The following is a 26,976-nucleotide window of genomic DNA, read 5'->3' as shown; positions in this document are numbered from 1 at the left end:
TCAGAGGCTGAACCTGAGGAAACCCAGCCTGCACAGGAGTCCCCGCCTCTAGGGCTGGCTGAGCCGGGGCACGGGCTTGAACCTGAAGGGCCCTCACCTGTGCCGGATCCTCAGGAGCAGACACCAGCTAAATCCGCTCTGGCTCCGGAGGTGATTGAGGACCCATTGCCTGCAGATGCTCCTCTCCCAGCCCTGTCAGGGGAAGCTGAGGTTGCCTCTGGGTCCAGTAACCCTCCAGCCTCTCGGGAGCTGCAGAGGCTCAGGGCAGAGAGGCAGAGGGAACTGAGTTCTCAAAGGAGTGCTCGCCTTAAGGCCAGGAGAGGCGAGTCACCTGTGGACCGGGACCGCCCTATGCCTCAGAGGAGATAAAGGCAAGTCAGCCCAGTCCCAGGTTGCAGGAGCAACGTCGTTGGAAACCTGTTCCTGGCAGCACCCTGTCCTGCTCTTCCAGAGTTCCTGACCACACCCGGCTCCTTGCCTTGGACCCCGCTTTGCCCTTGACGGACACCTCCATACCCTCGACCCAGGACCGGACTCAGACCACGCCGCACGGTAACCGCCCCCCCAGACCAGCACACCAGGTTTTCAGGCAGTGTTCTCTCCCAGCTGAACTGAACCTGGGACCTTCCGCATGCAAGGCGGATGCCCTCCTGCTGATGCCCTTCCTCCAGGCATCAAAACGTCTTGCGCATTTTGGGTGAGCACTTGTGATGTGCTGAGTGGTGAGACCTGTAGGCAGCCATTCCGCATAACGTAGGCATTTCCACGTAGGAGATTGCGCAGTCAGTGCAGAAATCCATTCTGCTCGGAAAGAAAGGTTGACAAAGCACCCTCCTAGCTGTTTGTGCTTCGGGGAAATGTTGTGGATGGCAAGGCCAATGAAATTGTTGGAGACAAGGACAAATGCCAGTTTTGGCAAGCTACAGGGGTCGCTAAGGGTTTGACAAATCGGGCAGATTTTTTGAGTTGTATGCAAGTGCCTCAGTGGAATAACCAAACAGCTTTCTAATCAGCGTTGACGCTTACCTGCAGCTGCTGATAGAGCCCATGTTATTCAGGAAAGTGAAGTTATTTCCATAAGAATTACAGCTCTACATGGGCCATCATTTTAACAAAAGCATTTCCCCCATTTTGTATGAACTCTTGCTCTTTGTTCAGATCTTTATTAGAATCTCCAATAAATCATTGTCAGCCAGAGAATGTCCATTCCCGCCCCCATCCCAATTTTGGGGATATAATTCTGCTGTTCCTTCCGCAGCTCCAAGTTTTCTTGTCACTCCTAGGCAAGGCAGGTTATCTTAACGTCGCAGACTATTTGGGAGCAATCTTCAGGTTCAACAGAATGCTAGCCTTGCAGGGAGCAGCACACAAATCAAACTGCCCAGGCTGTTTAAGGAAAGACAAGCAGCACCCCCAGTGAATGATGCCAATCTAAGGAAACAGGTTGGCTTGGTCTATTTCAGAGCCACTTCCAAGCTAAAAGCAGGAATGCAAGGAGGGACTGTTGCTTAGGCAAATGTCAAGGAGAGCAAGGAAGGAACATGCTACAGGTGTATAAAATTATGCATAGTGTAATAGAGAAAGTGAAGTTCTCCCTCCATCTGCCATAAACCCAGGACCCAACCAGTGGTAGACAATTTGGGATAGACAAAAAAAAAAAAAAAGTACACACAGTTCATGGTTACAATATGACATTTCCTCCCATGGGAGGTCATAATGGCCACCAACCTAGATAACTTTAAAAAGGGTTTAGTCAATTCATGGAGGATAAGGATATCAGTGGCTACACATTACGTCCAGTATCACAGACAGAATTGCTCTGAATTACCAGTTGCTGGGAAATATGTTCAAGAGAGTGCTACTGCACTGTTGTTCTCCTTGTAGCCATCCCAAAGGCACCTGGTTGGTCACTAACAGAATAGAAGCTGGACCAGATAAACCTTTGGTCTGGTCCAACAGCATATTTCTTATATTATTGTGATGGGACCTGAAAGTGTTCATCTTCAGTAGGATCCCCTGGCATAAGAGCAATGAGTAGGGCTGGTCAAGTAAGCTTCTGGAGATAAACAGGGCCCTCTTCTGATGTTGACCTACAGCATATCCATAGAGGCTGAAGCTAATGGTTCAAGTCAGACCCACCTAGGGTGGAGCACAGAACCTCCCCAGGTGAACTTACGCTCCATAGAGTCACTTTTATGATGTTCTTTACAGTACATGTACACAACAGAACAGTAGGAGATAGGGGGGAGGTGTAATGGGACACTTTGTGTCCCCCCCCCCCCTTTGCAAATAAGTATTATTAGAAGCAGGGAAAGGACCATATAGCTGACTCCGTCAACTTTAAGCACTGTCAAGTCCTGTTGATTTTAATGAGCGTGTTAAGCTTCTGCTTTCCCATTGAAATCAGTTGGACCTAAAAGTAACTGACTTCAGCTGAATTGGACCGAAGGTTCCTTGAGATATCTGTCTTGGGACATTTTCTAGAACAAAATCCAAGACTCTACTCAGAGATACATACCACCAGGAATGATGGGTGGAGTTGGACTGTCATAACTATTCTGGCTAATGTCCCAGGAAAAGCAGCTGAAGACATAGGGTGACAGCCAACTTTCAGTCCATTGATCTGAATGGGTCAATTCTGAGTATAACTGATGTTGGATATCACCCGTACAATATAATTGTTCAACTTAACTGCCCTGTGTCTCAAGCCACACAGTAAACCGGATTACACTGAATTCTTAGCTGCTTACACTTCGAGTTTCTTAAGAGTTCTTGAATTGCAACAGAGGGTTATATTCTCTGCTGCATTTAGAAACAGCTCTAATTTATACATTTTTATCTTTTCAAGGTTGCATCTCATGTAAAAAGATTAGGTGGTTTGCATATTGTGAGATCAATGGTTCCTTTGTCTATTTCTGAAAGGCTTGTGATGAGAAATTTTCTCTCTTGTTTTGTCCTAATCATATTCTAAACATAGGGAATTGGGTGGCGAAAGAACCAGTCTGAAGTTATGTATATCCATAGAGGGTGGGGAAAGGAATTTTATATGCCCTAGAAGTTGTCCTTGGCTTCGTGAGCAAGTAAATGATCTTTTCCTTTTATGAAAGTCACTTTTGTTCTCCTATGCACTGGGACAAGATTAATCCAGCTAGTATGAAAGGATATACAAGAATTCATCTGGGGTTTAAAATTAGGGGTGTGCATCAGCCACAAAATTGGATTTGTATCTGAATCTGCAGCTTTGGGAAACACCCTGATTTCTTTCAGATCCACTCTGTACCTTTCTAACTCTTTGTTTGAGACGAGATTAGGCCTGTTAAAAAACAAAGCCTATCCATCGCTATAATGGAATATTTTGAAATGGCTACAAATCGTAGTCAGATACACCCAAGGCTTTTTTTTAAGCAGAGCACCTCTAAAGTTTAATTTTTTAAAAAACAAAGGAAAAGTCAACAAGTTTTTCATTTTCTGAAAGAATTGGTTGAAATTCACAGGCATGATCTGAATTGGAATCATGACAGCTTTCCCCGAATCAGCCCAATTCACCTCCTAAGTTGCGATACGTGCATAGCCAATGCACACTCTTAGTAATATTGCTTTCTGGGAGTAATAATGATTTGATGATTTGTGGTGTGCATCTGTCTGTTTCATAAGAGGCACATGATATTTGAAAACATAGTGAGATATCTGTAAAATTAATCATGGGTTTTACGGGGAGAATAAAGATATGCAAGATGGAATATTGCAAGATGATGCAGAATAATAGGCAGGAATATAATCAAAATCTGATCAGGTTGCTTGTTTAAGAAAATCTATTAATGGGATTTATTTTTAATTGTTCTCTGTGTGTGTGCGCGTGTGTGTGTGTATGGGCTTCTAATGAGGGTGAAAGAGGAGAGCGCAAAATATGGTCTGAAGCTCAACATCAAAAAAAAACGAAGATCATGCCCACTGGGCCCATCACCTCCTGGCAAATAGAAGGGGAAGAAATGGAGGCAGTGAGAGATTTTACTTTCTTTGGCTTCATGATCACTACAGATGGTGGCAGCAGTCACGAAATTAAAAGACACCTGCTTCTTGGGAGAAAAGCAATGACAAATCTACACAGCATCTTAAAAAGCAGAGACATCACCTTGCCAACAAAGGTCTGTATAGTTAAAGCTATGGTTTTCCCAGTAGTGATGTATGGAAGTGAGAGCTGGACCATAAAGATGGCCGATCGCCGAAGAATTGATGCTTTTGAATTATGGTGCTGGAGGAGACTCTTGAGCGTCCCATGGACTGCAAGAAGATCAAACCTCTCCATTCTTCAGGAAATCAGCCCTGAGTGCTCACTGGAAGGACAGATCGTGAAGCTGAGGCTCCAATACTTTGGCCACCTCATGAGAAGAGAAAACTCCCTGGAAAAGACCCTGATGTTGGGAAAGATGGAGGGCACAAGGAGAAGGGGACGACAGAGGACAAGATGGTTGGATAGTGTTCTCGAAGCTACCAGCATGAGTTTGACCCAACTGCGGGAGGCAGTGGAAGACAGGAGTGCCTGGCGTGCTCTGGCCCATGGGGTCACGAAGAGTCGGACACGACTAAATGACTAAACAACAACAACATATATTTCGGGGGGGGGGGGATCTCTCAGGACCTGCATGTACGTAGATGTGGCTCAAGCCAGTGGTGAGTGGGACGAGAGCCATGGGGGGAGGGAGTCAACCTCCTTTCTCTCTTTCTGCCACCCCAACCCCATTGTCTCTCTCTTTTTCAATGAATGTTTACAGCATGATAGGTCTGACCTTGGAAAATGCAGCAGCTAACCTTTTGGTAGGTACAGGGAATTTTAAGGCTTAGACTTTGTATGTTTCCCTCATCTCCAAGATGCTGAAGCCTAAGGAACTGCAATCTTAATCAACAGAAAGCAGGACCAGTAAGAGACCAGTGAGCTTTGCAAGCTTAAGACACCAGATCTAATCCCTTACCTTCACTTGAGCAAACCAGGTGCCAGGTGATGGGAAAGATCTCTGCTGGACTTAGGTGCTGAAGAGCCACCACCAGTCAAAGTAGACAAGAATGGACTAAGTGGACCATTAATCTGACCTAGTATAAAGCAGTTTCTTCTGTTCTTTCATATTTAACTTAATTAGGTTCTATGGCAATGACGACAGCAACAAAAGCCCAAATGACATTTTAGCTATTCGAAAAAGGAAGCTCTTGAAAACCTCGTTTCTTTGCTTACAGAAGCATCTAAACAAGCACCAGAGCCAGCACGGACAATCATGCAGCCAATACCATTTACAAAAGAAGAAATACATGTTTTTTCCTAGAAAATGGAACAGAGTCTCCAATTATCGAGATTACAGTGTTCAACAGGCAGAGAGAGAGAGAGAAGAAACCTCAGTCCTTAACACACACACACACCCTTCTCTGATACGGCTGCCTCTGCCACAATGCAACAAAGAACGTCTGTCAAAATTACACCATATTCTCATGATAAGAAATCAATACGCAACCAATGTCTGCAAATGCACAGGTAAAATACCTTCATTTAAATTACATAGCTTCTTCTTCTTCTTCTTTTTTTTTTTTGTACTCAGCAGTTTAACCTGTGGGGAAAACAAGCAGCTTGAGAAGCGATTTTTTATTAGGAAAAGATCGTATGGATAATCATAGAATTGTAGAGGTGCAAGGAACCATGAGAGCCATCTAGACCTACCATTTGCAATGCCATCTTTTGGCCGACTGTAGGGCTTGAATTCATTATTCTGAAATTAAGAGTATCATGCTCTACCAACTGAACTATCCAGTTGAACATCTTCCCAAGGCAGTTTGGTACAAATGGCAAGCTCTCAATACACACACACACACACACACACACACACACACACAGTTAGATTTCTGTTATGCCACTGTGCAGTTTTTGGAGTCACAAGACTCTGTTTACATTCCAGACTGTTGGAAGTCTCACGGGAGACAGATGTTGAAGTTACTGGTTTCCTTTTTCTTTGTTCCAGTTGTTCACTGACTCTCACAGATAGCAGATGCTTTTCTTTTCTGTCCTCATAGTTAGAAATAAACGTAGCGATGTAGCACACATTTCTCAGCTCCTTCTGCTGTTTGTATACTCTGCATAATGGGAGCATGCCTAAAGCATCATCATCAAAGGCTTAGGTCGTTAATCACCGTCGGAGGAGGAGAGCCTGCTGGATTCTGAAGATACGACGTGGAAGAGAGCTATTTCAGCTCCGTCGTACGGAACCTCCGACACACAGTACAGCTGGATTCTAGATTTTGAAATGATGGCAAACATGGATCTCTCACCCAATGTGCACTTTGGCCCTATCTACAGTGACAAAATGCAAAAGATGGCAGGCCTCCTGCAAATTTAATTTACTGAATTTCCATCTTCTACACAACTATTAAAGGTCTGGGAGCCCAGTTTTCACATCTGGCCATCCTGGCTGTAGGTGACAATGCACAAGTTACTGGGTGTTTCCAGACTGTGGCTATTTTCAGGTGGGATTCAATCACATGCCAGCAAATTCAGGCTGCACAGCTAAAGCTGATCTGGAGCTCTTGCACAACAAGCCCACTTCCCCCAAAGACCAGAGTTTTTGCTATAAGGAACGTGATGGAAAAGTGAATGAAGAAGTGTAGAAGAACACTCGTTTGACACGGCCTCATCTAACCTCCCTGCAAACAAATCAGAATGAGTGCTTGAGGAATAGCTGGTGTCATCTCACTTCCCTGCAAACCAATCAGGATGAATGCTAAATAAACAGGTCCTTTGGAAGCAGCCACTGTATCTCAACCTAACCTGCCTCACTGGTGAGAGGATGAAACAGAATAACCCCATGCAGTTCTTTTTGGGGGAAGGGAAAGGATATAAATTAAAAAGAAAGACAAGACAGTCACTGCAAGGTTGTCATCTACCTGTCCTTTTAAGCCATTTCCTATGGGGAAATCTGACAGGGAATTCAGACACACTGTGTGATCCTTTGACCCCCTGCAAAGAAAGATGTCAATCAGGAATGCAAAACGACTGTTATTTGTTCTCGCCTACTCCAAGCCTTCCCAAAGATCAGCAGAACAGTATCCTCCTGAGCACATCAACAGCACAGTGACTGTGACAGTGACTCCTCATAAATGAAATGATCATTCCCCTTGACTCTTAAAAGGCCATTCCTTCCTAAACTGATGCAGTGTGATGTAGGTCTAACTGCTGCTGAGTCCGATGGTTTAAATGATGCTGCTGCTAATGATTCAGTTTGCCCAGAGTGTAGCAAAGTTTATTGAGTTTGTTTCTTAAAGCCAAGAGTGTGGGTAATGAATATGTCTTATAAAGCAAACTTGTGTGCCACTTTAATAATAATAAAAAACACAGAAACTTTTAAATTGAAAATGAAGGTATTTCAGTTTTGTGAAATGAAATGAAATGTAGGTTCCTGTTTCCTCCCCAAATAGGTTTCATTGCAGCATCAAACAGCTGATTAGGTTCCAAATAGAATTGAAGCAAGATCTTACCGCAAGGTGGAATTACACGTCTGCTTCAGAGCATGTCAAGCACCTATGATTAATGTATCCTAGTAAATTGCTTATAAGATGGTTTGCAGCTTAAACAAGACCGAGATGCTACTCAGTTATGGCCTCTCCTCAGCCTAAACCAAATTAAAAGACACAGTCTTTGCTCCCTCTAGAGGGTTCTATGTGAAACTGTTGCACTTGGAAAAGTAACAGTGGGATTTTCCACTTGGGAATCAACTCTGTGAAAACGACCTTGAGGATATGAGTGCCCCTACAGAAGAGATAGTAACAAGGCAGAAAGCAAAACAATCTCAGAAGAAAAGGGGCTCTATATCAGGAACTGCAGCTGTGCAGGAAAAAACACCAGCTTCTATGGATCCTATGACTCAGGCACTACTTAAAATAAATCAATCCCTGGAAGCATTGACAAAGCTATCGACAGAGAATTCTAAAAAATTAACAGAGTTGACAACAAGGCTGGATGTGAATACAGCTAGTGTTAAATCTAACACAGATTCTATAAATAGATTAATTCAGGAAAATTCAGAAACACGAAAGATTGCAGAAAGTGCAAAAACAACGGCTGAAGAGACAAGGGAAAAGTTTGGGCCTATTATTAAAAAAGTGAATGAGCATGATGCAGCCCTCTCCTTACTGGAACTTCAACGTAAAGAGAAGAATTTAAAATTTAGATTGGTGCCTGAAGGGGAAGGGGACAACCTTGTGAAATTTCTTACAGAGAACATCATAACTTTTTGGCAGGAGGAATGGGAGGAAGACGAGGAACTTGAGATAATATCAGCCTTTCGACTGGGTAGAAAGCAGGATAAAAAACCAAGGGACTGTCTAATTACACTGAGATCAAAAGAAGAAAGAGATAGAATATTGAATCTGCATTATCAAAAGGCATTGGTGATCCAAAATTGTCAGATACAGATTTTTAAGGACATTCCTAAATACATTTTAGAGGTGAGAACATATTACAAAAGCCTAGCAGACCTGCTGAAGAAAAACACTATACCATTCAGATGGGAGTTTCCACAAGGATTGTCCTTTAACTTCAAAGGAAGGAAGATTAAAATAAAAACAATTCAGGACAAAGAACAATTTTTGGAGAAGTACCTGGAGGATCTGCAGAAAGGAACTGTGGAGGAGAGGGAACCACCTGATATAGCAAATTTGTCATTTGGACTTTCACTACCACCATCAGAGGAAGAGCAGAAGCTTGGAGCAGTTGGAGGAACAGCTACCTAAATACAAAATGTCTCTGCAACTCCTTAGTTGGAACTGTAACGGTTTGAACCTTCCTCGGAAAAGAAGACAGGTTTTTCATATTTTGAAGAAAGAACAATTAGACATAATATGTTTGCAAGAAACCCATATTGCCAGGATACATAGGAAATTACTGATAAATAAGAGACTTGGTCAAGAATTTATCTCATCAGACAAAGTAAAGAAAAGAGGTGTGGTGATCTACGCAAAGGAAAAGTGGGCTCCAAAATTGATATTTAAAGATGATCAAGGAAGATACCTGGCAATTGAAATACAAATTCAAGGAGAAAAGATATTAATTGTGGGAATTTATGCCCCAAATGAAGGGAAGGCCGAATTCTTTAGGAAGTTGCATGAGACATTAGTTGACTTTTTAGATTATAAAATCCTAATGATGGGAGACATGAATGGAGTTGTCTCAACAAACATGGACAAAGCACAGAGACAAGTGATTTCAAAAGAAGGGAGACTACCAAAGATCTTTTTCGAAATGACTGAAACAATGGACTTGATTGATATTTGGAGAATAAAGAACCCTCTAGAGAGAGAGGGAACTTTCTTCTCTGAAGCAAAAATGACATGGACAAGAATAGACCAAATCTGGATTTCTAGCAGTCTGGCGTCAAGAACAAAAAAAGTAGAAATATGCCCAAAAACGTGCTCCGACCATAATGCGGTGAAGATGGAGATGAAACTAACAACAACTGGATCCTTTAGATGGAGAATGAATGACACCCTATTTAAGGATGAAGAGATCCACAAGAAGGCCCTTAAAACATTAAAAGACTATTTTGAGATCAACAGGAAAACAGATGTGGAAAAAAGAATAATTTGGGACGCAAGCAAAGCCGTGATGCGAGGTTTCCTGATTCAACAAAATTCTATTAAGAGGAAGCAACAAAATGAGAAGAAGGAAAAATTTTTAGAAAAAATAAAAGAAGGAGAGAAGAAGTTGAGGTCTAAACCAAAATCCCATGAGATCTTGAGAGAAATAAAGTTCTATCAGATGCAGTATATGGAGCTTATGAACCAACAAATAGAATGGAAGATAAGGCAAATGAGACAAAGAACTTTTGAATCGGCGGATAAATGTGGGAAACTTCTGTCATGGCAATTGAAAAAAAGGCAGAAAATGAATACTGTAACAAGTTTAGAAATGGATGGAAAAATTATCCATAAACCCAATGAGATCAACAATTGTTTTCAAAGCTTCTTTAAGAAATTGTATGCACAAGGGCCAATTAACGAGCAAGAAATAGAAGAATTCATCAGAAAATATGGTTTACCAAAAATTTCAGAACAAAGTAAAAGGATCTTAAATGAGGAAATAACAGAACAAGAAATAGAGGGTGCCATTCAAAATATGAAATTGGGAAAATCACCAGGACCAGATGGCCTGACGGCCAAATACTACAAAATGTTGAAAGAATGGTTGACACAACCATTGAAGGAAGTCTGCAATGAAATTTTGAAGGGGAAAAAGGCACCTGAATCGTGGAAAGAGGCTTTCATCTCACTTATACCGAAAACAGAGACTGAGAAGAACCAGGTTAAAAACTACCGCCCTATATCCTTACTCAATGTGGATTACAAAATTTTTGCAGACATTTTGGCAAAAAGATTGAAAAGAGTTTTAGCAGAAGAGATTCATAAGGACCAAACAGGCTTTCTCCCAGGTAGACATATGTCAGACAATGTGAGAAACATTATAGATATTTTGGAGATGTTGGACGTTGACATTAATAGGAAAGCAGTTTTGATTTTTGTGGATGCGGAGAAAGCCTTTGACAACATTTGTTGGACTTTTATGAAAAAGAATCTCCAAGGGATGGGGGTAGGCCAAGGTTTTGAAAACGGTATAGGTGCAATATATTCTCAACAAAAGGCCAAATTAATTGTAAATAATGTGGTAACAGAAGAAATATCTATAGAAAAAGGTACACGACAGGGTTGCCCAATATCCCCTTTGCTTTTTATATCAGTCCTGGAGGTATTGTTAAATATGATTAGAAAGGACCAGTTGGTTAAAGGAGTTCAGGTCGGAGTTAGACATTATAAATTAAGAGCATTCGCAGATGATCTAGTATTGACTTTGCAACAGCCAGACACCAGTACCAAAAGAGTATTAGAATTAATTGATATATTTGGTCGAGTAGCAGGTTTTAAATTGAATAGACAAAAAACGAAAGTGTTGCAAAAAAATTTAACAATGGAAGAAAGAGAGAGTTTTCAGAATGAAACAGGTTTGGAAATAACAAAAAGGGTAAAATACCTGGGGGTAAACTTAACATCCAAGAACGTGAACTTATTTAAGGACAATTATGAAAAATGTTGGTCAGAAGTTAAAAAGGATTTGGAAATATGGTCAAGGTTGAAACTTTCCTTGTTAGGCCGAATCGCTACCATTAAGATGAATGTATTGCCTAGAATGTTGTTTTTATTCCAGACGCTGCAGATTGTGGACAAGATGGAATGTTTCAAGAAGTGGCAGAAAGATATATCAAAATTTGTCTGGCAGGGCAAAAAGCCCAGAATTAAATTTAAGATTTTAACTGATGCAAAGGATAGAGGGGGGTTTGCCCTGCCGGACTTAAGACTTTATTATGAATCGGCAGCTTTCTGCTGGTTGAAACACTGGCTACTTCTTGAGAACACTGACATTTTGGATCTGGAAGGGTATGACAATAACTTTGGTTGGCATGCATACTTATGGTATGACAAGGTAAAGGTGTATAAAAGTTTTAAAAACCATATTGTAAGGAAAGCATTGTATAATGTTTGGGTTAGATATAAAGATCTGCTGGAAAGTAAAACCCCCAGGTGGGTGTCACCAATGGAAGCTAGGGAAGTAAAAAAGCTTAATATGGATTCTAAATGGCCAAAATATCATGAAATTTTAGAATATGATGGTGAAAGGGTGAAACTTCAGAGTTATGAGAAACTAAAGCCTAAGGTTCGAGATTGGCTGCATTACCATCAGATAAATGAGACATTTAAACAGGACAGGAAAATAGGATTTCAGAAAGAGAAGTCAAAATTAGAAACAGAACTGTTGGAATCCAATACTAAGAACCTATCAAAAATGTATAACTTGCTGCTAAAATGGAATACACAGGATGAAACGGTGAAATCAGCTATGATTAAATGGGCACAAGATATCGGTCATGATATTATGTTTGCTGACTGGGAACAGTTATGGACCACCGGTATTAAATTTACTGCATGTAATGCATTAAGAGAAAATATTATGAAAATGATCTACCGATGGTACATGACCCCAGTCAAGCTTGCAAAAATTTATCACTTGCCTAATAATAAGTGTTGGAAATGTAATGAGACTGAAGGCACTTTCTACCACCTTTGGTGGACCTGCCCAAAGGTCAAAGCTTTCTGGGAAATGATCTATAATGAAATTAAGAAGGTCCTTAAGTGGACTTTTCCTAAGAAACCAGAGGCTTTCCTCTTGGGCATGGTGGGCCAAGTGGTGTCAAGGAAGGATAGGACTTTCTTTATGTATGCTACTACAGCAGCAAGAATTCTACTGGCAAAGTATTGGAAGACGCAAGAACTACCTACTCTGGAAGAATGGCAAACAAAGGTGATTGACTTTATGGGACTCGCCGAGATGACGGGCAGAATCCGGGACCAGGGGAAAGAGACAGTGGAAGAGGACTGGAAGAACTTCAAAATATATCTTAAAAATAATTGCAAAATTGAGGAATGTTAGGATGTCAGGGGGTAAGAAGTAAAGAATTGCAGCAGTAAATCAAAAAACTTAAGAAATTTTTATGAAAGGGAACTAAGATAATGGACTCAAGGGTTGCTAAAGAATTATTAAACAAGGATGCAGGGATGGGGAGGTATGGGGAAGTCAAAGAAAGAAGGGTAAGAACCGAGGAGTATGATGTGATACTGTTTTACATTGTTCTTTATTATATGTGTGGAAATTAATAAAAATTATTATAAAAAAAAAAAAAAAGACACAGTCTTTATAAGCAAGGCACTCTGTGAAGTCTCAAGTATTCTCCGTTTAAATCCCTTAAGCCTTTCCTGGTAGTCTCCTGGTCTTCTTTTGAAGCATAGATTGGAGGGAACCTGCGGCCCTCCAGTTATGGTTGGACTACAGCTTTGCTCACCCGTTTCAGTGGGGCGGTGTTACGGGATGGCAGAGGCATCACTGGGCCCTGACAAGGAAATCCTGTCATCAGAGCCCTTTCCTGATTGGTCGTGTGGGCGTAAGCCCATGCCACTTATCAGGAGCTGGATCTTGGCCTGCACCCCAGTTTTGGTGAATGGGGACTGAAATATACTCAGAGTCGAGTGTGGATTTCATGCTCTTTATTCAGCTCATAGTAGTGAGGAATGAAAGTTCCCCCCAAATATCTGCTTTATATAGATTATTTACACGATGGGCCGCACGTGATTGGCTAATTGTGGGATTCTCCCGTGGGCCAATCAGGTTGCGGATTCACTTCCACCTGGAGCTGGATTGGGTGGCTCCTGTGGACCAATCATACTGCTGTATTGTTCTAGGACCAATCAGACTGGTGCATTCTGAATCCTATTATTCTAGGACCAATCAGACTGCTGCCTTTTGGATCCTATTGTTCTAGGACCAATCAGACTGCTGCCTTTTGGATCCTATTCAACTCAGTACATAACAGGGATGCAGGCCTGGACGTGGGTTAGGCCAGGGGGTGGAGCTGAGGGATGGAGAAGGCATCCCTTGTGTCCGCCCCCTGCCCATTTAAATGGCCCGCACCTGTGGTCATGTCCGTGTGCCCAGGTGGAGCCTGGGCTGAAGGCACTCCCCCAGATGGCAGTCCCTGTGGGGGGCACCCTATTTGATATAAGTCTTAGGAAACCCCGCCTGGATTGACCTATGTGTCACTTCCGCTGGGCAGGCCAGAAGTATTTGATTGCCACATGCCCAAGCCAAACCTCTTCCATCTGTATTCAATAAAGTTGCGGTCTTTATTTATCTTGGGTTGGGGTCTGGGGAGCGCGATACCTTGACCTGCAACTCTGACCATTGTGAATGCTGGCTGGGGGCTGATGGGTGTTTGAGTCCAGAGCACATTGAGAACATCAGGTTGGGGAGAGCTACCATATTCTGTCGTTTCCTTTTTGTGTAATAAACCAACATTTCTTTCATTATTTTGTGTGAGAACTCCTTGTGGGCATGAGACGGGGGGTAAACACATATTCATAACAAACACATGTCTAGCAAAAGGTCCTAAACTTCTTGGTAAGGGTGCGTGGAAGTTTTTAATATTTAATGCTGTATTGTTTTTAGCATTCGATTGGAAGCCGCCCAGAGTGGCTGGGGAAACTCAGTCAGGTGGGTGGGGTATAAATAAAAAATTATTATTATTATATGATTATGTGTTACGGATATGCATTTGGGTAAAGACACATGCATTGTAACAGTGTCTGTTGGTTTACACTTAGGCCAATAACCTTTAACATCTAGTTTATTGCACAGCAATTATTTTGTTTGTGAGCTGATGCCACATCCTGTATAACCTTGCCCTCACAAAATGCCTTCCAGGAAGCACAATGGCTGGTGGGGCACAGGGGAAAGCCATGACACATCTCTATGAACAAAACCATTACTGCTGGGCGACTGACTGAGAAAATGAGCCCTGGAAAAATCACAGCCTTCTTAAACCAGAAAAGCATATTTACTGCAAGCAATTCAGTGATTGACATTCCTGCAGAGTAAGCACTTTGGGCAATCAGCTACAGAGGCATAAGCAACTGGATATGATGCTAGAAGGAGGAAGAGCAAGATGGAGGGACACACAAAGGCTGCATCAGAATCCTGAGTGCCAGGAAGCAGAAGACCCCCAATCCTTCCCAGTGGATCACCAGAGCTTATATAACAACACCAATCCATGTTGTCCCAGAGTGGGCTGCAGCAACTTAAAAATAAAATATTTTAAATGAGTTTAAAACAAATATTGTTCTTCTGTTCGTGACAAGTATATAGTGAAGTGGGTCATGTCATGTTACGTTCCAGATGTTTATAAATTGTAACTTTTAATCTCTTACAGAACTGCTCCTGCGGTTTAACCAATGCCTAAAACAGGTGTCTACCATCCTAAACCTCCTTCTCAGTTTTCCTAATGTCTGCCCGTTCCCTCTCCTTCCCCAGAGTTCACTTTTATTTACAGGGGAAATAACATATTAACTAACTATAAAAGACACACTTGGAGATAACTTGTGGATTTGGAAACTAGTTGATGGTGGTTTGTGGTTGTGTTGTTGTTGTTTTTTAATGCTTGGTACTTTTAGTTCCAGGGTTGCATTTGTGTTCCCTTTAAATACTTTTACTGTTTTATCAGAGTCAGAACATTTTGTTCAGGTGGTCTTGCCCTTAATTTTGGCATTCTAGGATGAGTCTGTTTTAGATCTGCTCTCTGCTGTTTCACTTTGCTGATGGTTTTGCTGTACGTAGTTTGAATGCTGTTAGCCTTCTTGAGCACTACTTTGGTAAGTAGAAAGGCAGGATAAAGGTAAAGGTAAAGGGAACCCTGACCATTAGGTCCAGTCGTGACCGACTCTGGGGTTGCGGCGTTCATCTCACTTTATTGGCAGAGGGAGCCGGCGTACAGCTTCCAGGTCATGTGGCCAGCATGACTAAGCCGCTTCTGGCAAACCAGAGCAGCACACGGAAACGCAGTTTACCTTCGCGCCAGAGTGGTACCTATTTATCTACTTGCACTTTGACATGCTTTCGAACTGCTAGGTTGGCAGGAGCAGGGACCGAGCAATGGGAGCTCACCCCGTCGCGGGGATTTGAACCGCCGACCTTCTGATCGGCAAGGCCTAGGCTCTGTTGTTTAACCCACAGCGCCACCCGTGTCCCATAGAAAGGCAGGATAGAAAATAAATAATAAAGATAAAGCTTGAGGCAGACACTAAATTTGCCTAAGATGAAGGCAGACTGCAGTTACCTTTCACACACATACTGTGTAAAGCAGTCATTCGCCTCTGCTGCTGGTAAAATGCACTCAGTCACCCAAAGGATGCTGTGTCATCCAGGGACTTAAATCACTGCTGTTCTCTGCCCTAAGCAAGCCTTAGCCTCACCTTGTTTCATGCAGCTTTCCCTTGCCCTTGCCCTCTTTCCTTCACTCCCAACTGGCAAGACATGAGCCAGGTCTGAAAACCTGATAGTAAAGGCAGGAGGGTAAATTTTGTGCAGAATATACATCCCCAAAGGACTGAAGCAGGTTATTGAAGCTATATGTTACTGGAGAAAACAAGAAACCCCTGAACATTCTGAAGTTCTTCTGGGATTTCAGGGCAATGCAATTACAGGCTGAATAACTGGCAATCTGCTTTGCAGGACAGCCGTGCTCAAAAGACAGAACCTTCACAAGTTATTTTGACATACAGCCTTCTGAAATGAAGTCCCAGCAGAGCTCAGCTTGACAGCCCATCCTGCTTGGGCAAAGTTAGAGCAATGATATGTTCATGTCTAAACAACATCCACACACATACACAAACACCCACACACACCACCACCACCACCACCCCAAAAAGAAAAGATATCCTGGAAAAAATGGCCTTAAATCAGAACTCAGTGACAAGTCTCAGGGTTTAAAATGAGACATTTCAAGATGAGACATACTGAACTGCTCCTGTCCAAGGTCTCTTCACAGGGGTGGAAGGTGTCTCCGAAAAAATTTACACATCACTTGGGAAGACAGGCGAACAAATGCCAGTGTACTGGAATAAGCAAAGATCACCAGTGTCGAAGCAATGATTCTTCAACATCAACTTTGTTGGACCGGTTATGTTGGGCGGATACCTGATTATCATCTTCCAAAGCAACTACTCTATTCTGAACTTAAAAATGGAAAGCATAGAATCATAGAATCATAGAATCATAGAGTTGGAAGAGACCACAAGGGCCATCGAGTCCAACCCCCTGCCAAGCAGGAAACACCATCAGAGCACTCCTGACATATGGTTGTCAAGCCTCTGCTTAAAGACCTCCAAAGAAGGAGACTCCACCACACTCCTTGGCAGCAAATTCCACTGTCGAACAACTCTTACTGTCAGGAAGTTCTTCCTAATGTTTAGGTGGAATCTTCTTTCTTGTAGTTTGGAACCATTGCTCCGTGTCCGCTTCTCTGGAGCAGCAGAAAACAACCTTTCTCCCTCCTCTATGTGACATCCTTTTATATATTTGAACATGGCTATCATATCACCCCTTAACCTCCTCTTCTCCAGGCTAAACATGCCCAGCTCCCTTAGCCGTTCCTCATAAGGCATCGTTTCCAGGCCTTTGACCATTTTGGTTGCCCTCCTCTGGACATGTTCCAGTTTGTCAGTGTCCTTCTTGAACTGTGGTGCCCAGAACTGGACACAGTACTCCAGATGAGGTCTGACCAGAGCAGAATACAGTGGCGCTATCACTTCCCTTGATCTAGATGCTATACTCCTATTGATGTAGCCCAGAATTGCATTGGCTTTTTTAGCTGCCGTGTCACACAGCATAATGCTGGTGGTCAACAAAAGAGGTTCAAAGACTCAGGGCAAATCTAAAAAAACGTAGTATAAACACTGACAACTGGGAAACACTGGCCTGCAAGCGCTCCAATTGGAGAACAGCCTTTACCAAAGGTGTCATGAGTTCTGAAGACGCTCAAACTCAGGATGAAAGGGAGAAACACACTAAGAGGAAGGCATGTTTGGCAAATGCTCACCATGGAAAATTATGTCCTCACTGTGGAAGGACGTGTGGATCTAGAATTGACCTCCACAGTCACTTACGGACTCACGGTTAAACCGTGTTTATGTAAGATTTTATGGAAGACAATCTTACTCCGCTATGAGTGATCGCCAAAGAAGAGGGAGAGAGGAAGGAGAGAGGTTTGAGTTTGCACAGTGGTATAAATGGACTTATGATTATGCATTGATTTCCACAGGGAGTTAATTTCCATAGGCAGCTGCCTGTTGAGACTCAGGATAAAATGCAGACAAAAACATGGCCACAGCCTCTCCTAGGCTACATTCTCATTTAAAGAAATTGCAATTTGTTTGTTTGTTTGTTTGTTTGTTTAAAAAACTTAGGACACAAAGACCTGTCAGGAAATGAAAGGCAACACATGAAATTAAGAGCAAACAAGTTATGCAAATTAGCTGTTCTGCAACGTGACGGTTCCACGTCATTAACAAAAAGTGTTTGATGAAGTGGAGAGCACCCAAAACAAAAAACAAAACAAAAAACCCAGCATGTGATTATACTTGGAAAGAGAGCAATTTGAATTAATGCTTTTATTGTGTGCAAGCTGTTCTTCTCAGCTCTTAAGCATGCTAAGTTATAATACAGTCACAACTGTATTCATAACTAGGTTCCCCCCCCCCCTCAAAGTTGGTTCAAAACCTACAACAAAGAGCAGGATTACGGTGAGGAAATAATTCTGTCTGAGCACAAGAACAGAAGAGCCCTCCTGGATCATCTATTCCGGTATCCTGTTCTCACAGTAGCCAATGAGATGCCCCAATTGGAAGCAGAACATGAGTTTCATGGCACTCTCCCCTACTTGTGCTCCCCAGAAACTCATATCTTACTTCATCGTTTTTAATTGGAGATGCCAGGAATTGAACTTACGACCTTCTGCACACAAAGCATGCACTCTTGCACTCAGCTATGGCCCTTCCCTTAATTGTCCACTTATAGTCCAAAGTGATCCAGCCCGGCAATGGACGCAGCATCACCCAATTGCTAAAGATGATGGCTCGTTCCTAAACTGGTTCTTCCCCAGTGGCTGCTGGGTCCATTTCCCTTAGCGTGCATTATTTCTGCTCTGACCCTTTTGAGGACAGCCCGTGAACCGTGACTAATGATGCCACTGCATGAGTTGGCTCCTTCATCTGCATAAATGGCTGTGAAAGGCCAGGACCGTGCTTGTAAACAAATGCCTTCCCTTAGCACTGGCATGGTTTCCAACCTTGCTTTCCCACGGTTCCTGCATTTGGTGTGCTTGACTTGCTGGGCCTCCCAGCGCTTGGTCTTTTTGTCTCCAGCAAAGACGTGCACCGGAAGGGCATTGCTTCCGTTTCGCACTCGGCGAAACTCTGCTTTCCGTTTCTTCTTAGACTATATTCTTTGTTGCTAACCTCAGCATGCATGTCTTGCTTTCCCTTCATTAACTGCAGGTGCATGTGGGGGTGTTCTTAGTGGAAAGGCACCCACTTCGTGTGGGTGGGGGAGACCTGCCTCTTCACTCCCCGACTGCCTTCAGAAGAGAAATCAGCCTTCCCGGTTTCAAGAAACCCATATTCCCCACCTCTGTTCCAGTTGGGGGTGGGGAAAATGAATACAGAATCACAGAATTGTAAGTTGGAAGGGACCCAGAGATTCATCTAGTCCAGATCCCCGCAGTGCAGGGATCTTGCCCACAGCTATCCCTGGGTAGGCTTGAACCACCAGCCTTCTGGTTAACAGACAGGAGCACTAACCCATTGCGCCAGAAACACCCCCTTCCCACATGCTGCCTCCACAGTAAGAATCCATCCCCCAAATGCCTGAGGGCCCCAGTCCTGCCACTCACCACCTGGCCCAGGGTGGGGCCTGACAGGCTATAAGAACTGCTGCGGCGGCGGCTACCACCCAGGAGGACTCGCCTGCTCAGCGCCTGAGGGCCCCAGTCCTGCCACTCAACACCTAGTCTAGGGCAGGGCCTGATTGGCTCTATAAAGGACTGCTGCCACTGCTGCTGCTGGGCAGAGAGGGCTCCATTTTGTTTTGTTTTTGTTTTTGTTTAAATTGCTGTTATTTTTACCTATGTCATTTTAAACTGTGATATTAATTCTGTATTCTTAGTTTTATATTTTGATTTATGTGGAAATTGTTTCCCATTTGGTTGTGCATTTTTTATGTGGTTTATTTATTGTTTATGATTTTTGTAATTGTGTAAATCTTGTTATGCTGTAAGCCGCCTTGAGCGTTGTTTTTTTAACTGTGGAAAGGTGGCATACCAATAAAAAATGATGAAGATGATGATGGTGATAAAGTCAATTAAGGAAAAACAAGCTACATATCAGTCTAGAGGTGGTGAACCTTTCTTCTGCCAGGGGATGTAATTCCCATAGATATAATCTGTCTAGAGCCATGTGCCAGTGGTGGGTACCAGAAGAGGATGGAACATCTCTTCCCTCTTTCTTTCTGCTGCCTGCTTTTCTTCACCTGTCTTTTACCTCTCCCCCTCCCATTTCCCTTCCCTTCATGTTTTAATGAAACATCTAGTCTCTACTTGGGGGCGGTTATGGAGGGAAATGATGAGAAGTTTGGGGCTGGAATTATCAATAGTGGATCAACACAGGAATCCAGCCATTACACTGGCCTAGAAGAAGAGGAAGCCTCACTGAGTGATCTTTTAAAATGGAGCACCCAGGAGCGCTGGGCGATCTGTGTACCTTCCTGTGTGTGTGCACATGAGAGTGTGTGTGGTTTATGGTCCCCAGTGGGTTTTTCAGGACTGAATATGGCCCTTGATAAGATTAGGCACCTCTAGGTTATTTTACAGCAAAGTGTCAATGCACCAAACAGAAATCCCAGGCAATAAATAACTCCTATCACCCTCCAGTCAGATAATCGGTGATCAGGGACGATGGGAGTGATAGTCCAAAACATCCACAGGACACCAGTTTGGGAAGGCTGCAGTGAATCATCCTTTGATAGCCCTGCCTTACATGTTCCTGTAATGGTTCTAGGGGTTGCTCGTGCGTAAACCGGCGCCACACCTGGCTGGGTTGCTTGAGTGAACCTTTTCTGTCCGGACAGCCACTCGCCCATGGCTGTCTCAATTGCTGGCAGAATCCGTCAGTGGGCGTTTCTTGAACTTCTTCCAGCAAAGAAGCTCTTTGACGCCTAGTCTCCGCCTACTCTCCCTGCGCGGAAGCCTTCTGCGCAGGGAGGGTGTGGACAGCGGAGGACCCTTACTCTCCCCACTGGTCTCCGGCGAGGAGTCATGGAGCCACCTCGCCGATTCCCCCATCTGCCCCCCTTCTCCACTGGTGCTATGCTGATTCCCTTCCCCAGAAGATGGGCTGCCTCTCCCCATCCCGGGATGCTCTCTGGAATCCCTCTGGAGCCCGCTCTCTCCCTCTGGCCCTGATGGCAGTTCCCTGACATGTTCCTAAAATGTATTTATGTTTCATCTCCATAAGAACACCATGCTCAGTGTTCTTCGCTCATTTAAATATCCAAGACAGCTCAGAATTTATAAGCAAAGGATTCCAGACAGCTGAGCTATCCAGCTGCCCAAAAGGCTATTGGAAAAGGAACCAAGAAGAACACACGGTTCTGTTTCTCTGGGACTTGAGCTTCTCTTATCTCTCCCTCTTTCCTCCCTTTCCATGGGACCTGGATGACTTCCATCCAAAGGTCCATTCATATAATCACTTATATTTTTTAATGCAAAAGCAAAAATAACAGCAGCAATAGATATAGACAAGCACATACTTTTCTGCTGTATGGTATCCACTTCTGAACTCCCTGATGACAATGACACTCAAATCACACCCCTGTCCTTACACTACAGAAACATGCTCAGGATTTGATTATTTAATATGACACCTGTAAGACCATAAAATTTTGTCCTCAGAGCTATTGAGGACACACAGCGACCTATGAATTAACCAAGATAGTTGGCAAGGAGGCCGTGTACATGAAGATAACCAGGATTTTTTTATTGGCGTTGGGAAGGATTGTTTCAGATTCAGAATTAGACCCTGAATGCCTGCCTTAGAGCTATGTGAGAGTCATAGAAACTGTCAGCATTTACTGTTGCCATAGTCTTCCCTTCCATCAGTGAGAAGCTCAACACACCTGTCATTGCTGAGAGGAAGGTGGGTGTATAAATGTGACAGGATGATTAGAGAGTTCCTCTCTATGAAGGCAGGAAAGGCTTAGAGAGCAACAGATTGACACAAAGATTTCTCAGTAAATCAAAAAAGTGGGAGGGGGCTGTACTGAAAACTGTGCTGTTTATCCCATGCTGAGATGGAAACTGCATGCAAATGACTATCACGTTACATTTGCATCGCAAGCTAACCTTCCAGCTCATTCTCTCTCCCCATAATTGAAAACACTCCAGAAGGAATCCTTTTTGTTAAGGAATGCTTGGTTGTTCATTTGTTCCCCACATTGCCTTCAAGAAGCTAAAAAAAGGAGGGCATATATATATATATATATATATATATATATATATATATACACACACACACACACACACACACACACACACACACTGATTGTTGCCTACATTTATCCACGCTGTGGTCAAAACCACTGAGTCTCTTGGGCTTGCTGATCAGAAGGTCGGTGGTTCAAATCCCTGCGACAGGGTGAGCTCCTGTTGTTCTGTCCCAGCTCCTGCCAACCTAGCAGTTCGAAAGCACACCAGTGCAAGTAGATAAATAGGTACTGCTGTGGTGGGAAGGTAAATGGTGTTTCTGTGTGCTCTGGTTTCTGCCATGGTGTTCTGTTGTGCCAGAAGCGGTTTAGTCATGCTGGCCACATGACCTGGAAAGCTGTCTGTGGACAAACGCCGACTCCCTCAGCCTGAAGGCGAGATGAGCGCCGCAACTCCACAGTCACCTTTGACTGGACTTAGTCATCCAGGGGTCCTTTACCTTTACCTTTATATATATTGCAAGGTTTATAAATAGTTACTAGAATTTAAACAGAAATACAACACATCATAGTGGGGGCAACTGTGGTCAGAGGAACTATGTGTCTACTTGCTCAGACTTCTGTTCAGCCACTAACTGTTGGTGGGTAACTTCAAGGCCTCTCTCACTCTCCTTTCTTACAGTCCAGAGGGAGTTTTTCAGTGATGATGATGATCAAAAACTGATGTGGAAATGTGGGAAACTGAACGAAAGACTGGAAAAGTGAGAAACTAAAACTGTCACATTCACCCATCCCTAGTGCCACGTTTATCTTTTCTTCTTCTCTCTGCCTAACTAGGAACCTGTGTGTTTAGCTTACGGCATGGGACAGTTCTGAGTAACAACCATATTTTCAAAAATACAGATCAATCACTGCTCCCTTATCCCAGTATCTGAGATGTTATCTGATACCAGTAGTCAGGCTGCAACCTCCACGTTGGGGCTGAGTAAAGAAACTATCAAAGCAGTGCCCAATAAGGGGAGAATTTGATAAGATACAAACTCTAAAGACAATATAAACCACTCGTAAGAACTCTAACAGCAATAAAACCATTTCTACCATTATACAATTAATGTTCCATAAATTGACTAGATCACACTTCAAGCAATGCTTTGTCACTGTACAGTTATTATAACTAGGCTATTGGGGGGGCATTCCTCACACACCCTGTTTTGTGTAAAATATTACCTGAGTGGGAGCTCTGAGGAACTTGGAAGCTTGCCATTATTTTGTGAAAATCTGTTTGGTCAAATTAAAGGTTATCGCCTAACTGCAGAATTTGGAGTCTACCTTTGTGTGTGTGTGCGCATGTGTATGTATATGTGTATATATGTGTGTGTGTGTGTGTGTGTGTGTGTGTGTGTGTGTGTGTATTCTCTCTCTCTCTCTCTCTCTCTCTCTCTCTCTCTCTCTCTCAAACACACACACAGAGTCATACCTCGGGTTACAGACGTTTCAGGTTGCGGACCGCCGAAACCCAGAAGTACCGGAACGGGTTACTTCTGGGTTTTGGCGGTCGCGCATGCACAGAAGCACTAAATGCACATGCACAGAAGTGCCGAATCACAACGCGAGCGTCCACTGTATATGTGTGTGTGTGTGTGTGTGTGTGTGTATATATACACACACACACACACACACACACAGACACACTCTGTCAGTTTGTTTTTATTGTGCACATAGAAGGAGTGAAAATATAGAATTCCTCTGGCTTTAGGTCCAGCATTGGTTGAGACATGTGGACTTCCAAAACTGTCGGACAAGCCAGGAGAGGAATTTGTAGAGTACAGGGAGAAGAGTTTGAGATGTATAGATTTTGAATGTTGGCAGGTATACATCTGGCAACAGAGTTGTGAGAAAGGGAATTGCTGGCAGGAAGTCCGCATTTCTATAGCATGAGGTACAAAGAACTTCAGAATCAGGAATGGGCTACAATGACAAATAGATCATATTTAGGCTGGGTGGGGGGAGAGAAGCAAGAAGGGGGGGGGGATTTCTCTATATTGTGCTTGCCCTGGCAAGTGTCGAAGGTTTCTGTCATTCCATGCTTTTGGCAGCAATTGAACAGCTTGCTATGCCAAGCATTTTCTTACTGAATTTGTAAACTGATCCTTGATGATAATGTTTCCACTGTACGGCTAATGAAAGGAGAGTTCCTTCTCTATGCAGACAGCAAAATGGGCAACATACAAGTCAGTTATTCATGGCTATCCTTTGGATTATGTTACTCATTCAATTCATTGGTACGGGAGCATTTGGGCAGCCTTGTCCACCATGACTTTGCTCATTTTCTCCACTTAGCCGCCAGTCTCTTCTTACTGTTATTTCATCCATTCAGTTATTCCCACAGTGGAATCCTGTACCCATGTGAAGGAATGACACGAACCATTAATAGAATCATAGGAATTGCAATTCCCATATAGACAATGGAATCAGGGGTCTACTGGAGAAAAGCCAGTGTGCATTTAGAATGGAGAGATTGCGGTTCAAATTTTGCTCAGTAATAAAGGACTGACCTCGGGTCAGTCATGTTTCCTCAGCATAAAGGCCTTGTAGGATTGTTGCTCGGATAAACGCAGTAAGGAGCTATGTGCAACCTGCTGAACCAAAAATGGACAAATCTATCAATTTCAGTTGTCTGTGCTTCTCTCTCTTTTTTTCCAATCTTAATGCAGTTCTCCACATTTCCACAGCAATTCATGATTATTATTATTATTTTTCAATCCTCATGAACATGAGTCAGCATGTTAGTGAGTGCTTGTTGTTGTTGTTTAGTCATTTAGTCATGTCCGACTCTTCGTGACCCCATGGACCAGAGCACGCCAGGCACTTCTGGTCAAACTCATGCTGGTAGCTTTGAGAACACTGTCCAACCATCTTGTCCTCTGTCGTGCCCTTCTCCTTGTGCCCTCCATCTTTCCCAACATCAGGGTCTTTTCCAGGGAGTCTTCTCATCTCATGAGGTGGCCAAAGTATTGGAGCCTCAGCTTCACGATCTGTCCTTCCAGTGAGCACTCAGGGCTGATTTCCTTCAGAATGGAGAGGTTTGATCTTCTCGCAGTCCATGGGACTCTCAAGAGTCTCCTCCAGCACCATAATTCAAAAGCATCAATTCTTTGGCGATCAGCCTTCTTGGTGTTCCAGTTCTCACTTCCATACATCACTTCCATACATCAATACTGGGAAAACCATAGCTTTAACTATATGGACCTTTGTTGGCAAGTTAGTGAGTGCTAGAAACCCTGAAAAGCAACACTTCACATTGCAAATTTTGCTGCAGGTCTTGCTTGTTTTATAATGACAGATTGGTAACAATATTCCACTAAGATTTCCCTGTTCTCTCTTCCAAATGAAACCGATGTTGCAAAGGCTGCCCTAAGCTTTATTTGTTTGATGGCTTGCTTGTTTATTAAATTTATATCCCACCCTCCCTCTCAAAGGAGCCCAGGGCAGCTTCCTTCCTCTCTAAGGGTGGGGGAACATGAAATGATATTATTTTTGGATTCAGTGGCACTTATGCTTTCCTTATTTTTGTGCTTGTCTTTGTATTCTACTAAGATACATTTCTGTCAGCGACTGAAAGGCGCAATATTCCGAGAGGCGGAGAATGTGACCTTTGCCACAGAGAATGAATCACTTTTCCCGTGTTTATCCATCTGTGAAAATGGAGAGCGATTAGCCTTTAGAAGGAAACATCTCCACCAACAGCATCAGGTTTCACAACAAACTGCCTTTAGAAGAGCTGAAGGTAGCATTCAGTATTTTTATACAGAAATAAGATGCATCGTGTCAGTGCCGGATTTATGTATAAGCTAAATAAAGTATAGCTTAGGGCCCCCTCTCTTGGGGGGCCCCCAAAAAATTAAAGGGGAAAAAACCTGGATGTACATTTCCAAAATATAAGATAAAAAACAAATAAAATAAAACCTACACACAGCAACAGTGTTTTGTGTTGTGGAGGCTCCTATGAGGTAAGTAATGGGCCCCACCTGCTAGCCTGCTCCCTAAAATATCACTGGTTTGCTCATTATGAGTCTTTGTAAATTGTGTTTGTAAAGGAACTTTTGTTATTGCCAAATGCCAATGTGTTTGCATTATTAAGTTTGTTATGAATAAAAAATCATTTTAAGTTAGAACTTAATAATTATTTCACTATTAATATACTTCTTCTTAATTGAATTTCACTATTAATATACGATCAGAAGGCTGATCACCGAAGAATTGATGCTTTTGAATTATGGTGCTGGAGGAGACTCTTGAGAGTCCCATGGACTGCAAGAAGATCAAACGCATCCATTCTTAAGGAAATTAGCCCTGAGTGCTCACTGGAAGGACAGATCGTGAAGCTGAGGCTCCAATACTTTGGCCACCTCATGAGAAGAGAAGACTCCCTGGAAAAGACCCTGGTGTTGGGAAAGATGGAGGGCACAAGGAGAAGGGGACGACAGAGGACGAGATGGTTGCACAGTGTTCTCGAATCTACAAACATGAGTCTGACCAAACTGCGGGAGGCAGTGGAAGACAGGAGTGCCTTGCTTGCTCTGGTCCATGAGGTCACGAAGAGTCGGACACGACTAAACGACTAAACAACAACATTAATATACTTCTTCTTAATTGTATTTCAGTTCAACAATTACAGTGATACCTCAGGTTACGTACGCTTCAGGTTACATATGCTTCAGGTTACAGACTCCGCTAACCCAGAAATAGTGCTTCAGGTTAAGAACTTTGCTTCAGGATGAGAACAGAAATCGTGCTCCAGCGGCGCGGCAGCAGCAGGAGTCCCCATTAGCTAAAGTGGTGCTTAAGAACAGTTAAGAACAGTTTCAGGTTAAGAACGGACCTCCAGAACGAATTAAGTACTTAACCCGAGGTACTGCTGTACTTTGATAAAATACATATTTTGTTATGTGCAAATGGCTTTAGATACCTATTAGGTCCATAAATTACCATATAGCAAATATTCAACACAAAAAACAGTCACAATTTGTTGTTGA

The 26,976-nt window shown here is 43.0% G+C and overlaps 1 protein-coding gene and 1 long non-coding RNA gene across 2 annotated transcripts in view; one reads left to right on the top strand and one right to left on the bottom strand.

The window, feature by feature from the left end:
* ADAMTS12 (ADAM metallopeptidase with thrombospondin type 1 motif 12) overlaps positions 1-26,976 on the bottom strand; it is a 122,969-nt gene that overhangs the window by 90,866 nt on the left and 5,127 nt on the right. The gene's annotated exons all lie outside the window — the stretch shown is intronic.
* Positions 641-14,627, top strand: LOC307226450. The gene is made up of 3 exons (XR_013843434.1): positions 641-697; positions 2,097-2,166; positions 14,336-14,627. It is a non-coding gene; the product is annotated as an uncharacterized lncRNA (long non-coding RNA).

This window comes from Podarcis cretensis (assembly GCF_951804945.1).
Source record: "Podarcis cretensis genome assembly, chromosome: 11".
Lineage (NCBI taxonomy): Eukaryota > Metazoa > Chordata > Lepidosauria > Squamata > Lacertidae > Podarcis > Podarcis cretensis.
This window is presented reverse-complemented; position numbering and strand designations above follow the sequence as displayed.